Below are 16696 nucleotides of genomic sequence, written 5' to 3' on the forward strand. Positions count from 1 at the left end.
ACTTCAAAATATTTAAATTAGTAACTAAACTCTTGAAAAATGTGCTTCAAAGTCGAGAAAAATGCACTACGTGAAAGTCCTCCGGGCACCCCTCTCTCTCGAACCACTGCCCCTCCGCCCCGTAGCAACGCACGGGCATGTTTGCTAGTATATATATATATATATATATATATATATATATATATTATATTATATATATAATTATAATAATATATATATATATATATATATATATAATAATAAAGCAAATAGTGTTTCTGTCGTCCGTCGTCGTCATTTTTGCAAAAAGGTCCTTGTGCTTTTTCGAAATTGAACCCGCGGTCCCTGGTTAAGTGAACCAAGGAAAACGCTTCGGTTTTACAAAAAGGGCCCTGCATTTTTAATATTCAACCCGTAGTCCCCTTAACAGAGTTTCTGCTTGTACATCCAGATCCAGCCATCACGCACATACGCAAACTCTGTCGTTGACCCAAAAGGCAAGGAAGTGGCCAAATCCACACATATTCGAATGATGCTGAAATTACGACAACATCGACGGCGCGGGCACGGGAGCGTTGGGGACGGGGATGGGCGTGCGACGATGTCCCGGTTCTTGACCGCAGGCGTGATGGGGACAGGATCCGGCGGCGGCACTCCCAATCTGGTGGTCTGGAACGGTGTGTCAGCAACTTGGCTTCACATTCAGTACTGATGCGGACTGCGGTTGAGGAAAAGAGATTGGATTGTTGCCCTGTTCGTCTGTCGGCAATGGAGACGAAGAAACTTGAGTGGGTCAGCAAGACACAAATCTTCGATTTTACAGCGAATAAGGCAATGGGAATCTGGGAATCTGATGGGAGTTCTCGATGAAATCGAGGGCAATCCTGTGGAAATAATCCATTTGCAGAAGGACTCATTCAAGGGTGTAAAGGAAGCCATGCAATTGAGACTGAATCTTTGCGACCAAAAACAGAGTGAAGACCACTTTCCTCAAGAAGAATCTGACCGAAAGCAATTAGCCAGTTACCAGAGGAGGAACTTGTAGATGTCAAGAAAGAATTGGCGGAGTCGAAGGTGGCCGAATAATGCAGCGAAGACTTGCAAGCTGAAGAAATTGGCTCCATTGGGAGAATCGAGGAAGACCAGCAACAACAAAGGAGCAAGGACATGCAGGCTGAAGAAGATGAGCAACCTGACGGACAAGACCACCAAGAGGATGTGCAGCAGCCTGCGTCAGAGCCGCAGGAAAAGGCGGAGCTCGAGGACACGGACGGGAGGGAGAGTCCCCTGATGTCAACGTCCATCGCGCGACGCGTGCACATGCGGACCTCGTCGGAGAACCTGGCCGATGGCGCCGACGAGGGGTCGCCCTCCAAGGGGAAGGACTACAAGAGGACGCTGGCGTGCAAGCTGTACGGGGAGCGGATCCAGCTCAAGGTCTGCCGCGACCGCGCCATGGCCGGGCGTGCGCCGACGACCTGGAAGCATAGAACGATATGAGGAAATGAGAGAAACATGCACACACAGAGAGGATGGGAGGGGAGGGGACGGGATCCGGTGGCGGCGCTGGCTCCGGCGGAACGGGGGGCACCAGCGACTTTGGAGGCTTCACATCCAGAGCTGCATATCAGTGGAAGCACAGGGATGAGAAAGAGGGATGGAACGAGAGAAGTAAGGAGCTGGATGCAGATGCATCTCGGGGGAGACGATTGGATAAGCTAGCAGTGGAGACAAATGCAGATGCACACGTGACGGCCTGACCTGTGTTACGTGCCGGCCACTCGGCCCCAACATTGTTTTTATAATATTTCTTGCGTTTGGGCCAACACTTAATAGTGCAAGAAAATTATTGGTAATGAAATATAACCTTCCAAATCAAACCTTCCATTAAAAAAACATAATCAAAATCATTAGAATTCAAATCTGTTGGTAATTTATAAAATACTTTAAGTGAATTACTAAACTCTCAAAGAGTACGCAAGGGCATCTCCAACACCGACTCCTGAAAACGCCTGCAACCGTCCAGACTGCATAGTGATGACGAAGTCTACGACAAGATAAGGGACGAGGAAGAAGTTGCCAGCTCCGCCACGCTCGTGCCTCGCCGCCACGACCATGAAGCCAGCATGTCCAAGGACGCCGCCGGCAGCGAGGAAGAGTAGATCATGGGAGTTCGTTGGCGCTCGGCCCCTAGGTAGGCCATCGCCCTTTCGCTCCTGCTGAAGTCGAGCTTGACGTGCTAAAAGTCATCGATTGATTAGCCGCTTGCAGATTGTGGAGGCGGAGGTTACGAAGGCGGAGCTAGAGTTTCAGTTCCCGAGGCTCATGGCCGTAGAAAATGGGGAACGTGCGTTGGCGGTCATTTAGACTAGCTTTAGAGTACAATTTAGTTCAAATATGTCGAAATGTAATTAGTTTGCTCTGATCTTTACGAAAAGCACCCGTTTTAATCTAAAAATTATTTAAGTGTGAATGAATATCGTCCAGTTTGTTTAAATATCCACCAAATTTGTTCACATTCATTAAATTTCTTTTGAAATACAACCAGCCATACATGGATAGCTTTGGATGGTCGTCTCCCACAACAGTGCCCGTGGATCCCCCCCTCCCCGGGGGCGGGGGGTACGGGGATGGATGCGGTGTCCGTTTTGCGGGTTAGCGTTGGAGATGCCCTTAAAATCACATTGTAGGTTTCTCCCGCTAAAAGACTATTCTATGCATCACTACTCTTTCATTCGATAGAAGTGTGGAGCTTAAGTCTGCGTCAATGAAGGACATCAGGGTGGCTTCTCACATGAACACTTGATGATCCAAATAAGGATGATTCAACCCGTGGCAACACACCTGCATATGCACCTTATAGCTAGAGATGAGGGTAACTTAATTTCAACATTTGTCATACATAATGTAAGTGGAGTATAGTGGCACGTGAAGCAGGTTTTGTTAATTTTTTCGCCCGTTGCAACGCACGGGCATATGTACTAGTATATACCTATGCATCTGTTCGGGCCGGAGAGAAAACAACGCCCAATAACGCATCAACGAGTAACACAACCACGGCCTGTCTGTCCAGATCGAGCAGAACGAGTTGTCCCCCTCGCGCACAGCCGCCTCGCCGTTCCCCTGCTCCACCCCGACACCCAGCCGCCGCGCCGTTCCTCTCGTCCTCGCCGGTCTTCGGTCGGCCGGAGCCCGGAGCCCAGCCGCCCAGGAGGCTCCTTGCTCCCGCCTCCCCTTCCCGGCTTCCCACCCGCCCAGTCCAGGGCTCCAGGCGTTTGGCTCAATTTTCTGTAATAACCTGCCTATGCTTGCTCCATCTTATGGCCTCACCTTTAGCAACTCTAGGCAGAATCTGACCATAGCTATGCATGGTTTGTTGCTGTGTGGATCTGGGATCTCAATGTGCAGCGTAGTAAGTTGTTGTGTGGTACTCCATGTACCTGTGATGGTCCGATGGATCATGGTTGTCTCATCACGTAGATGTAGATGCGCAGAGAGCAAATCCTTGTGCCTTTACTGTCTTCTGTATAGTTGTGTGGCTGAGTGGAAGCACTTCTTATAGGAAAGAAAAAATCTTGAGTTTTCTTTATCTGGTACCGGCATATTGCATTTCAATTTGTTTGATTTACTCTGTGAAGAAGATAGTTTATATAACATATAAACTGTAAAACATGGAATTCTGGCAGCTATGTTTGTCCGGTTACAGTTTCGGACCATGATGGAGTACCCATCTGTTACAGGGACTGATCTGTTCCTTCCCTTTTGACTGCAAATTTTTTGTACATGAATGAACAGATACATAATTTTGTACATTATTTCTGCCTCAATTAGCTTTATTGATAGAAAGTAATTTTTGTTACAGAATTGTTGAGGAATGAAGAGGGCCAGACGAGACATTATCTCTCTTTTTCCAGAAGAAGAGAAACAATGTCTCGTCAAGGCCGGGAATATGTCAGATGTGGCCGAAGAGCAAACCGGAGAACTTGTGTGTATGCCAGAAACATAGTCTTTTTGAACTTCTCAAGGTATGTACTATGATCTGTGTAATATGTACTATGTAGGCTTTTTTATGCAAGGCAAAGATTTAATTGAGAATTTTAGTGTTTTTGCAAGACCATATTGTGATATTGATCTATTTCTTTGTAATATTGGTATTAGTTAGAACTTTCACATGTCATATTGCTTATCAAAAAAAAAAATGGGGCGGACCACCCTGGTGTCAAATACTAGCTCCGCCACTGCTGGCCAGTCGTTTAGTCCGAGCTTACGCAAGGAGTGGTACGCCTTGACGAGCGGGGCGAGATCTGCGGCCAGCGCGCGGTAGCTGTGGTGGCGCGTCTTGCGGATGTAGCGGCGGTTCGCCGTGGAGTAGACGCCGGAGCGGTCGACGATGAGCAGGCTCGGCCGGCTGCTGCCGCGGAAGCCGGCGAATGCCTTGTCGGTCGCGGACTCCGAACCAGTAGTCCAGTACGGTGCTCTCCGGCTCCATGGTTGGCCTAGTTTGTTCCAGCTAGATTTTCTATCCTCGCGAGCTAGTCTAGCTTGCACGTACGTATTCGTGTCCTCGTGACAACTCGCCTGGCCTGGAGCGTGCCTGTATGTTGCCTGGGTATTGTTTGGTTGCTACCCTGAAAAACCCTGTACTTGCCTGGACTAGAACACCACACACGTGATTAGCCTGGATGGGATGTGGATAGAGGAGCCAGGCAAGGGGTTAGCCTGGCCCAGGCTTCAAAATTCCAGCGCCTGGCAAGCCATAATGGCTGCCTGGGACTGCATGTACGAAGTTTCTCTCGGTAGAAAGGCTGATGAATTGATTTTTTTAAGTCTAATCACTCTCCAGGCCAGGCCCAAAAACCAAACAACTTCTGTCCAGGCCAGCCTGACCAGGCAGAAAAGTTTAAAAGACCAGGCTGAAACCAGGCAAGGTATTTCTCCAGGCATGCAGGCGAGGCCACAAACCAAACAGAGGAGTGGGCGAGTGGGAAGATGTGGTGGGAACTCGTTCGGCGCTGGCGTGCTCTTTACCGAACGCGTGAGAAAAATGACGTGGCACCCAGGACGACTTAAGATGCGTGCGCTACATCCGACGGCCAAGGCAGCGTTCGGGAGTTATCGTTATCGAAAAAGAAAAGGAGTTCCGATTTAGACAGAAGTTCGAAATCCGAGTCATGCTATTACTACTGCCCTGGACAGTTCCCTATTTATACATCACGCTGTGACCCGTAACTTCCTTTCTCCCCGTCGAATCTCCATCACGTGTGAGCTGCCGCATCCCGGCGACGATGCTCCGGTGTGAGCTGCCGCATCCCGGCGAGTCCCCGCAGAGTGGGAATCGCGCGGCACGGCATTGCCTCGTCGGGGCGCGCGGGGCGGACCGCCGCGTGTGAGGAGGAGGCTGCCGCAGATGGGCGAGGAGGCGGCCGGCGAGATCGGGAGGAACAGCTGGCGAACCAGCTGGATTCGGCGGCGGCCATGGAGTAGTCTCGCGACGCCTGGCGGCGCCCCTTTCAGTGCCGGCCGCGATCGACAGCCATGGTGGGTGAAGCGGGGGTGACGCGGCGGGCCTGGTGTCGCCTCCTGCATTCACAGCGACGGCCTTCGATGTGCCAGTGCCCTCCACCCGTTTTTTTTATTTTGTGTTGCGGCTGTGCGCCGGAGGAGCTGCTGGTGCTCGCGGTGGCGGTGCGCCACAGGAGGAGCTGATACTGCTTGCGGAGGCAGCGTGCTAGAGGAGCTACTGCTCAATGAGGTTCTGGAGAGGTCGACAGCTTCGTCTTCCACCGGTTCCCCCACTGTCGAGCGGCTCGCGCAGATGTCCGGAGCAGGAGCTGCTGTTGCTGAAGTGGTATGTATGCTCTCTCCACCTTTTGCCGATTTGCTTCTGCTCCCCCCATAATTTATCATGTAGTGTTGTTAATGAGCGTTGAGGTCACACACCATCCTGGCAAATTTCAGGAATATTGTAATAGTTACACGGGAAATTCATGAAATTTGATTTATAGCACATGGCAAGTTTGTGTAAAATGGATAGTCTGATCTCATCGCACTTGAAGGTGTAATTGTGTTCTCTAGATTATTTCCATGGCAAATTGGCCATTTTTGTTTTGAGGGGTTTACTTGGTGATTGGATTAGTTGCTTTGAGAATCGATGGAGCTCACACATCATCATGGCAAAATTGGAAAATCTGGTAAATAGTTGCACATGGCAATCTTTGTGTAAGACGAATGTACTGCTCACACGGCATTTTTAGGTGTAGTTGGTGTTCTCTAGAATGTTTCCATGGCAATTGTGCCACTGTTTTTAGAGGGAAGAAACAAATTTGTTATTTTTTGTTTAATTGCTCATCGTTTCTGAATAGTTGCCATGCTCAACATTTTATTCTCATGGACCATGGCAACATTAATTTATTGGCCATGGCAAGCTTAAACCATGTACCATGGCAACTAACATATACTTTTTACCATGGCAATTTAAGATGTGTTTTTGCCATGGCAAATTAAGATGTGTTTTTTACGGTGTGTTTTTCCATGAAAAACTAAAAAAAATCTGGAAAGTTTATAAAACATGGCAATATTGCCATCCTTCAAACATGGTAACATTTTTTTACACCCTTTTATTGCCATGACAATCTTACCTTTTCTTTTGCCATGGCAAATTTTACTTCATAACCATGGCAATTTTACCTTCTTTTTTGCCATGGCAATCTTACCTTATTTTTTGCCATGGCAAATCTTACTTCATAGTCATGGAAATTTTACCCTTATTTTGCCATGGCAATTTTACCCCTTTTTGCCATGGAATTTAACCCTTTTTTTGCCATGACAATCTCACCTTTCATCTCTTATGGGAAGATTTTTGCACTTTATGAACCATGTCAAAAAAATCACAAAATAATCCTTGATATCTTCGTTTTTCTCTATCCATGACATTTTTCTTTTCTTTTTTTAACCATGATAATTTTATCATAGCATGGCAACAAACAACTAGTTTTGTGATGACAAAACTAGTTTTAACTAGACCATGGCACACCAATGACACCTATCTTGGCAAATTCAGTAATTGATCATGGCAAATTTAGTTAATGGATCAAGACAAGTTTAGTAAAAAAAAATTGTCTGGTGACTGTAGGGAAAACCCCCAACAACATTTAACTTTTATTCAAAAGAAAAGTATACAATGTACAAAGATTACAAGGGGTAATCAAAAAAGAAAATAACAGAAAGAAAGAACTAAGCATCTAAGAATACAAAACCTCATGGAGGTAGAAAGGAAACAAGTTTAGTAATTGGCCATGGCAAATTTAGTTTTGTAGTGACACAACACCCAGCCAACAATGATTTTTGTCATGGCAAAGGTACTTTAGGTTTTCACCCATGACAATTATTGCCATGGTTTGCATATTTACACTTCTTTTGCCACGGATATTGGTAAATATTTATCCGTGTTTCATTACACGAAAAATTAATTCTTGTTCACATGGCAAATTTGCTTATTGTCACATGGCACATTCATAACATTTTTCTTTCTCTAGGCTTTTGTTTTTCATAGAACGACAAATTCATATGTGAGTACATGGCAAATTCATATATAAACTGCCATTGCAGTTAGTCTTTTTTGCTGTAATGGCACCTAACACGTTTTCACGGATTAATACCTATTATTTTTGTAAAATACTCTCTTTGTATATATACTATCAAAATTTTATTGAACATGGCAACTTGAATTCATGATTACATCACAATTTTTCAGTTTTCCCGTATCCATGTCCGCTATACGGCAATATATTTGTTTGTTTTCATCTGCATATGCTTTTCTGTGTTTTTGAGTTCATCATTGTTGTACTTTTTTATCCAAGCATGGCAACTCAATTCATCATTGTTGTACCTTTTTTTCCAAGCATGGCAACTTATGCAACTAGTTTCACCTAGACAATATTAAAATACATACAAAAACATGCATTGTTGTAGGATCGTTGGTTTTATGGTAGTTTCATTAGAAAAATGATGGTAATTTTGCGTCTTTAGTCATTTTTAAAGTCGGCGGTGCAAAATTTTAGTTTTTTCAAAGGTCTTTTTTGTCTCCAGCTAATACTGGGCTTTTTTGGCCCATCTTTTTTTCTCTGGCGACATCGTTTCGTTTCTGTTAGCGATAAGTTTGTCCACGCTGGAGGGTTCGGGCTGAAGGTGTCCTTTTACCGAACGAATTTGTTTGGTTGCTCGACCCTCCCAGCACGAACAACTCGTTCGGTGGGAGGCCCCTGTATACCGAACGTCAGCGCCTTATCGGCGTCCTTCTTTTTTGCTTGTTGTTCTTCACGCTTGTTTTCCGATTTGGACTTTCTGTCCTAACCTATATATACCTATTATCATATAAGGTGCATTAATATGAATTCTCAAGAGTATTATACTTCCTTCGTTCCATAATGTAGTGCATATATATTTTTTTAAGTCAAACTTCACGAACTTTGATCAAGTTTGTGAAGAAAAATATTTATATCTAGAATGTCAAACATAGTACATCATTAGATTCTTTATAAAATGTGATTTTATATTTTATATATTTGGTATTGTGGTGATGTAGGAAGCCCCTCCCCTCGCCGCCCTGGGCGACTCGGGGGCTCTCCAACCCTAGGCGCCGCCGCCTCTCCTCCTCCCCTCCTCGCACCGCCGCCGGGTGAAACCCGCGTGGCAGACGGCGGCGGCGGGGGGGGGGGGGGGGGAGGGGGCTCCCTCTCCCGGCTTCCCTTCCTCTGCGGGCGGGTGGCAGGCCTCGGCGAGCGGTGGCGGCGGCGGCGGCGGGCCTCGGCAGGCGATGGCGGACACTGGGCTCGCGGCGGCGGCCTCGATAGGCGATGGTGTGGGCGCTGGGCTCGCGGCGGTGGCCTCGATAGGCGATGGCGGGCGCTGGGCTCGCGGCTGCGCTCCAGTGTGTGTGGGCGGCGGTGGCCCCTGTACGCGGTCGACGGCGTCACTGGCAGCGTGGTGGTGGCCCATGGTGGCCGATGTGTGCGGGGGGTCAGGCATCTCCCTCTTCGACCTGGATTGGCCTAGTTTGGGGGCTTTGTATCGCTGTTCCCCCTCGACAGCTTGGCACACGGGTGCGTGCCCGGCGGCTCTGACCCTTGGAGCTCGACGGGTGGCGCGAGATGGGCAGTGGTACGGTGTGGCTGCTGCTCCGGCCATGGATGGCTCCATGGCAGCTTGGCAGGTCGGCGGCGGCGGCGGTCGGCAGGTGCCGGCGTCGGCGCGTCCGCAGTCGGCTTGTGTCGGCCTTCGACCCTCTCCTCATAGTCCGGTCGCTTCTCTCGTTGATTGGTTGGCCGGCTCCCAGCTGCGGTCCATCGTTCGCCTCGCACCCGGTGCGGCAGGACCGAGCTTGTCTCACGCACGATGCAGCAAGACCGAGCCCGTTTCACGCACAGTGCAGCAGGACGACCTCGTCTCGTGCACGGTGCTGCTGGACTGAGCTTGTCTCATGTCCGGTGCTGCTGGACCGGTCGATGGAAGCCAGTGGGGGCCACCCTGGGGTGCGAAAGATGGGACCTTTCCACTCATCGCGTTATTTGAGGCAGTGACGGGTCTCAGGTGAGGTGGTGTCTTGGTCTTGGATGCCGGGGCGGCGGTCCTGGTGGTGGTAGTGTGGTGCTCTTGGGCAGAGGTCGTGGCTTGGTGCTGCCCGGTGGCCATGGTCGTGTGGGAGGCATGGTGGCCGGGGTGTGGCGTCCAATAGCGGTGAGTGTTGTCCGGGGTGAAAACCCGTTCTTTCTTCGGAGAGACCAGCGGTGGCGAAGCTCGTTCCCTTCTTGAAGGCATCGTCGCAGCTCTCAGTGCCCATCGTGCGGCTCCAGGGGAAACTCTGATCTTTGGATAGGGCGATGGCGGCGCTTCGGGAGCCCACGGTTTGTCGTATGCAACTTCATCTCTTCTTAGTGTAGTGCTAGGGGGGTGTTGCTGCGCTCAGCGCCTATGTATCCTGCCTTGGGTGTGTGCGTGTGTGGTGGTGGCGTGTGGTTGTACCGGGTGATGTTGATCTTTGCTTTATATATAAAGCGAGGGGAGGGGGGAGGGGAAGACGATCGAGTAACCTTCCGAATGCGGTCAGGAACCGATGGCCTGAAATCCAACTTATGCGAAAGTATCTTCAAATCCCAACCTCCCCTCTCCCTTCGTGTCGCACCCGCGGGCGACCAAAGGGGAAAGCCTTGCCGCCCCACCTCCATCAACCTCTCCTCCCCCTCCCCTCCTCACGATCGCCTCAGCGCGCTGGCGGGCGAAGCCCAGCCAGCCTTGGTGGCGGCGGGGCCTTTAATCTTCCCCCACTCGGGGTGGCCAGGCGTGGGTGTGGCGCTTGCACGGGGCACGACAACTCTTCCTCCAGGGCTAGCAGCAGGGTCGTGGTCTTTGGTAGCGGCGTGATGGACGGTGGGCGGCGGCGGTGTGCGTCGTGCTGGAGGTAGTGGTTGTCCTGGCGCACCCAGGTCTGGCACTTGGTTGGGTCTGGCGGTGGACGTGAGCTCATCGGCGCAGGTCTGGGTGCGCGACATCAGCACCTAGGCCGGTGGTTCTCGGCTACAAGAGGTTATGGCAGGGCGTGTTGCCAGCTTAACTCCAGATCTGACAGGTGGTGGTTGTCACGGGGTGGTGGCAAAGGCTGTCGAGGCTGAAGCGTGGAATGTGCCTGTGGTGGCCCGGTATCCTACCGGTGTTGCTATATTCCACGGTGGTTGGGGGATGCATCTCGGCAACGGTTAGAGGCGGTTCCGGTGTCGGCTTGTCCGCCGATGGCTCTTGTGGGCGTTCCATGACGTCTTCAACGGCAACAGGTGTTGGCTGGTCCAATGCCTCCCGTCGATGAGTGGGTGGTCGGTCTTACCGTTTGTGGTGTCGTGCAAGGAGATGTGGTTAGGCGTCACATGGGGTGGCGATCGAAGTGGTGGTAGGAGGATGGGCGGCGCCGACAAGGTTGGCTCACCCATTGCTAGGGGTGCCGGGACAATGTGGTCCGCTCCTGCCTCACTGTTCCCCGTCCTAATGGCTCACGGTCCCGGTCGACTTTCGTCTTGACAGTTGCCCGTCTCTGTCTATGGTTGGGCCATGTCAGCTGGGCTTGGCATGTACCCGTGGATGGCCTCTTGAATGTTTGGACTCTGGGACGGGGGCCCTGGTGGTGGGAGCAGCGGTGCTCATTGGCTGAGGCCGTGACTTAGGTGTGGGCTAGTCTCCATGATCGCGTAGGAGGCATGGCGGCTGGTGCTTGTCGCTTGGTGGTTGTGATGCGGCTCTGTCCTCAGGACCGATTGCAACCTGTTCGGGGAAGATTGTACTTCCTAGGTGAAAACCTTGCTTGGCATGCCCAGGCCGACAGAGGCGGCATCCTTGAATGTCATCATCTTCTTGAAAGCTCCATTGTGCTTGCTTTGTTTGTATCAATGTGCCCCAGATGAAAATCTTGATCATTTGGATCGGGTGGTGGTGGCACTCTGGTGGCGTATCCTTCTTCATGGTACCGCCCTAGGGCTCATGGATCGACGGCTTGCAGCTTAGTCTCTTCTCGGTGGCTTGTCCTCGGTTGAGTGCTCCATCGACTTCCGTGTGAGGCCTGACGTGTATCTGTTGTGTACTTGGTGTTGTCTTGGGAGTGTTGGTTGTTTCTTTGCATGTATGTATCTTGCCTTTGGTGTGTGTGGTGTGTGTGGTGGTGTGCTCTATCTCTGGTTGTAAGTTTGTTCGTGGTTCATATATAAATTAAAGCGGGGCGAAAGCCTTTTCTGAAAATGCGGCCAGGAACCTTCCAAATGGTTGCTAAAACCGATCGTCAGTTCTCCTAATTGTTCGGCACTCTCTTCACTCCGGTAACTAATAGGTTGGGCCCTCTTCCAACGCTAGTGGGCGATTACTTAGCTCTACGCTCACAAGGATTGGTAGATAGCATATCTCACCTACTGCAAATCGGATATAGCCTCTCGGCTTCAGCACCATAAGTGGCTCGATCATTCTAACAAGTTTCTAGTTAGCGTGCTCGCTCAATCAATGTATGTTTTTTTTCTTATTGTTGTCTACTAGCTATTTACCATTACAGTTGAGTTTAACTTTAGTTCATTTATTTTTACTACATTAGCTGCTTATTCCTAAAGCCTATAAAATCCTGGATGTGGCTAGGTTTTACGCTATGTTGGAATCCCCCTTTAGTCGAAATGGTAAGAACATGATACTTACTCATATATACAAGTACGCCCGATGTGGCCTCGTACTGCCTATTCATGTTGATTTTTTCACAAATTTGTTGGGAAACGTTGCATGGAAAAAATTCTACGCGCATGCAAGATCTATCCATGGAGATGCATAGCAATGAGAGGTTAGAGCGTGTCTACGTACCCTGGTAGACCGTAAGCGAAAGCATTTATTAACGTGGTTGATGTAGTTGAACTTCTTCGTGATCCAACTGATCGAGTACCGAACGTACGACACCTCCGCGTTCAGCACATGTTAAGCTCGGTGATGTCCTCTTCTTCTTGATCTAGCAAGACGACGAAGTAGTGGATGAGTTCCGGCAGCACGACGACATGGTGACAGTGGTGGTGATACTATCGTCGCAGGGCTTCGCCTTAGCACTACGAACATATGACCAAGGGATGAAACTGTGGAAGGGGGTGCCGCACACGGCTAAGAGAATGTCGTGGGCTATGTGTGGTGCCCCCTCCCACATATACATAGGTAGGGGGAGAGGGAAGGCAGCCAGGAGGCGCCCCAAGTGGGGCCGAATCCCACTTGGGCCCCTACCACTAGCCGCGCCCCCGCCTATGTGTGCGGGAGGAAGGCAGGGGGAGGTGGCGCCCTCTTCCTTTCTCACATGAGGAGGACAGGCAGGAGGGGCGAACCCTCCCCCTTTCCTTCCCCTAGGGCCGGCGGCCAGGGAGAGAGCGCGCCAGCCCCCTTGTGGGCTGGTGTGTCCCTCCCCTTGGCCCATTAGGCCCACAGACCTCCCGGGGGTGTCCGGAACCCCTTCCGGCGATCCGATGATTACCCGGTGCACTCGAAAACACTTTTGGTATCCGAATAGTGTCATCCTATATATCAATATTTACCTCCGGACCATTATGGAGCTCCTCGTCACGTCCGTGATCTCATCTAGGACTCCGAACAATATTCGGTCACCAAATCATATAACTCATATAACACTATCTCGTCAACGAACGTTAAGCGTTCGGACCCTACGGGTTCGAGAACTGTGTAGACATGACCGAGACACCTCTCCGATCAATAACCAATAGCGGAACCTGGATGCCCACATTGGCACCTACATATTCTACGAAAATCTTTCTTGGTCGAACCTTATGACAACATACGTTATTCCCTTTGTCCATCAGTATGTTACTTGCCTGAGATTCGATCGTCGGTATCTTCATACCTAGTTCAATCTCATTAGCGGCAAGTCTCTTTACTTGTTTCATAATACATCATCTTGTAACTAACTCCTTGGCCACTTTGCCTGCAAGGCTTCTTATGATGTGTATTACCGAGAGGCTTGATACGTCTCCAACGTATCTATAATTTTTGATTGTTCCATGCTATTATATTACCCATTTTGGATGTTTATGGGCTTTACTATAAACTTTTATATCATTTTTGGGACTAACCTATTAACCGGAGGCCCAGCCCAAATTGTTTCTTTTGTCTATTTCAGTGTTTCACAGAAAAGGAATATCAAACGGAGTCCAAACAGAATGAAACCTTCAGGAGAGTTATTTTTGGAACAAACGCAATCCAGGAGACTTGGAGTATACGTCAAGAAGCAAACGAGGAACCCACGAGGCAGGGAGGCGCGCCCCCAACCCTCGTGGGTCCCTTGTGGCTCCCCTGACCGACTTCTTTTGCCTATATATATCAACATACCCTGAAAACATCTAGGAGCACCACGAAACCCTATTTCCACCGCCGCAACCTTTTGTACCCGTGAGATCCCATCTTGGAGCCTTTTCCGGCGCTCCATCAGAGGGGAATCGATCATGGAGTGCTTCTACATCAACACCATAGCCTCTCTGATGAGTTGTGAGTAGTTTACCACAGACCTTGTCCATAGTTATTAGCTAGATGGCTTCTTCTCTCTCTTTGAATCTCAATACAAAGTTCTTGTCGATCTTCTTAGAGATCTATTCAATGTATCTCTTTTTGCGGTGTGTTTGTTGAGATCTGATGAATTGTGGGTTTATGATCAAGTTTATCTATGAGAAATATTTGATTCTCCTCTGAATTCTTTTATGTATGATTGGTTATCTTTGCAAGTCTCTTCGAATTATCAGTTTGGTTTGGCCTACTAGATTGATCTTTCTTGCAATGGGAGAAGTGCTTAGCTTTGGGTTCAATCTTGCGGTGTCCTTTCCCAGTGACAGCAGGGGCAGCAAGGCATGTATTGTATTGTTGCCATCGAGGATAAAAAGATCATATTGCTTGAGTTTATCCCTCTACATCATGTCATCTTGCCTAATGCGTTACTCTGTTCTTATGAACTTAATAGTCTAGATGCATGCTGGATAGCGGTCGATGTGTGGAGTAATAGTAGTAGATGCAGGCAGGAGTCAGTCTATTTGTCACGGACATGATGCCTATATACATGATCATGCCTAGATATTCTCACAACTATGCACTTTTCGATCAATTGCTCGACAGTAATTTGTTCACCCACCGTAATACTTATGCTATCTTGAGAGAAGCCACTAGTGAAACCTATGGTGTCGGTGTACAAAAGTAGGGGCTCTCCTTTTGACCCCTTTACTTGTGCACGGGTAGTCAGAGCCACGCGTCGCGGCCACGCATAGCAGGGCAAAGGAGGGAAGCCGGAGAGAAGCCGAAGGCATGAGACAAACAAGGAAACACCAAGGACCAAGGCCACAAAGTGCAGACGGACGAAGCAGGTTTCCCCGGCAAGGCCCTTGCCGGGGGGAAACCTCAGCAGCCCCGGCAAGCCCCTTGCCGGGGCAGCTCGCCCACACCAAGTGGAGCGAGCCACCCTCAAGCCCACGGTCTCCAACGCCAGCAACCACGTTGGGCCAGGAGTCGGGAGGCACCTCCATGGTGGCATGCAGATCTTTGTGAAGACAAAGAATACCCAAGATCAGATAAGGATCGGAGAGCAACAATCCTCGTCAGGATTCTTATCAAGGAAAACCCACAAGACCCCCGGCAAGACCCTTGCCGGGGACACCAGCGCACCACGGCAGGACCTCTGCCGGGCCACCCGGCAAGACCCTTGCCAGAAGCGACAGCAGGGCCACTGCCAGGCCCGCACCAACCAACTCCCCGCTGCCATTCGCATGCAGCAGCCAGCCCAAGCAACTGGGCAGGCACCTTCATGGCAACATGCAGCTTCCAGGCCAACTCAGCACACACCTGCGTGGCGGCATGCAGATCTTCGTGGAGGCTCCACCACCGCGCCACCTCAGCTGCTTGCCTGCCTACATGGTGCCGCATGCATCGCTGGCTAGGGCGCGTGTTGAAGCAAGGAGGAGCGGCGACGGACGGGACAAGCCTCGCTCCCGTCCCCTATAAAGTGAAGGGACACCTAAGCCACACATTAAATGCGTCTTGTCCTGTAATACGAGCGATAAGCTCGCAACACTGTAGGCCTTTCCACCTCCTGTGTGCCACTGTGGCAGCCCCTTTCGCCTATAAAAGGAGGCCCATGGCATACAGGAAAATGATTCGGCTCTTTCGAACCAGGCAGTACCCATAGCTAGTTCGAGAGCTCAATAACACTCAATACATCCACCAAAGCAGGACTAGGGTTTTACGCATCCTCGCGGCCCGAACCTGGGTAAACGATGAAGGAAATATGCCCTAGAGGCAATAATAAAGTTATTATTTATTTCCTTATATCATGATAAATGTTTATTATTCATGCTAGAATTGTATTAACCGGAAACATAATACATGTGTGAATATATAGACAAACAGAGTGTCACTAGTATGCCTCTACTTGACTAGCTTGTTAATCAAAGATGGTTATGTTTCCTAACCATGAACAAGGAGTTGTTATTTGATTAACAAGGTCACATCATTAGTTGAATGATCTGATTGACATGACCCATTCCGTTAGCTTAGCACCCGATTATTTAGTATGTTGTTATTGCTTCCTTCATGACTTATACATGTTCCTATGACTATGAGATTATGCAACTCCCGTTTACCGGAGGAACACTTTGTGTGCTACCAAACGTCACAACGTAACTGGGTGATTATAAAGGTGCTCTACAGGTGTCTCTGAAGGTACTTGTTGAGTTGGCGTATTTCGAGATTAGGATTTGTCACTCAGAATGTCGGAGAGGTATCTCTGGGCCCTCTTGGTAATGCACATCACTTAAGCCTTGCAAGCATTTCAACTAATGAGTTAGTTGCGAGATGATGTATTACGGAACGACTAAAGAGACTTGCCGGTAACGAGATTGAACTAGGTATTGGATACCGACGATCGAATCTCGGGCAAGTAACATACCGATGACAAAGGGAACAACGTATGTTGTTGTGCGGTTTGACCGATAAAGATCTTCGTAGAATATGTAGGAACCAATATGGGCATCCAGGTCCCGCTATTGGTTATTAACCGGAGACGTGTCTTGATCATGTCTACATTGTTCTCGAACCATAGGGTCCGCACGCCTAAGGTTTCGATGACAGTTATATTATGAGTTTATGTATTTTGATGTACCGAAGGTTGTTC

At 49.3% G+C, this 16696-nt stretch overlaps 2 long non-coding RNA genes across 2 annotated transcripts in view; one reads left to right on the forward strand and one right to left on the reverse strand.

Moving 5' to 3' along the window:
- Positions 1-4220, forward strand: part of LOC119307498 — a 21628-nt gene extending 17408 nt beyond the window's left edge. The window contains exons 2-3 of the long non-coding RNA XR_005149341.1: positions 3842-4004; positions 4138-4220. This is a non-coding gene — a long non-coding RNA (uncharacterized LOC119307498). The remainder of the gene's footprint in view (positions 1-3841; positions 4005-4137) is intronic.
- Positions 314-1696, reverse strand: LOC119307497. Its single transcript, XR_005149339.1, has 2 exons — positions 1172-1696; positions 314-738 (listed from the first exon to the last, which is right to left on the reverse strand). It is a non-coding gene; the product is annotated as an uncharacterized LOC119307497 (long non-coding RNA).
- Positions 4221-16696: the final 12476 nt, after the last annotated feature.

The sequence above is a fragment of the Triticum dicoccoides genome, chromosome 5B (genome assembly GCF_002162155.2).
Source record: "Triticum dicoccoides isolate Atlit2015 ecotype Zavitan chromosome 5B, WEW_v2.0, whole genome shotgun sequence".
Lineage (NCBI taxonomy): Eukaryota > Viridiplantae > Streptophyta > Magnoliopsida > Poales > Poaceae > Triticum > Triticum dicoccoides.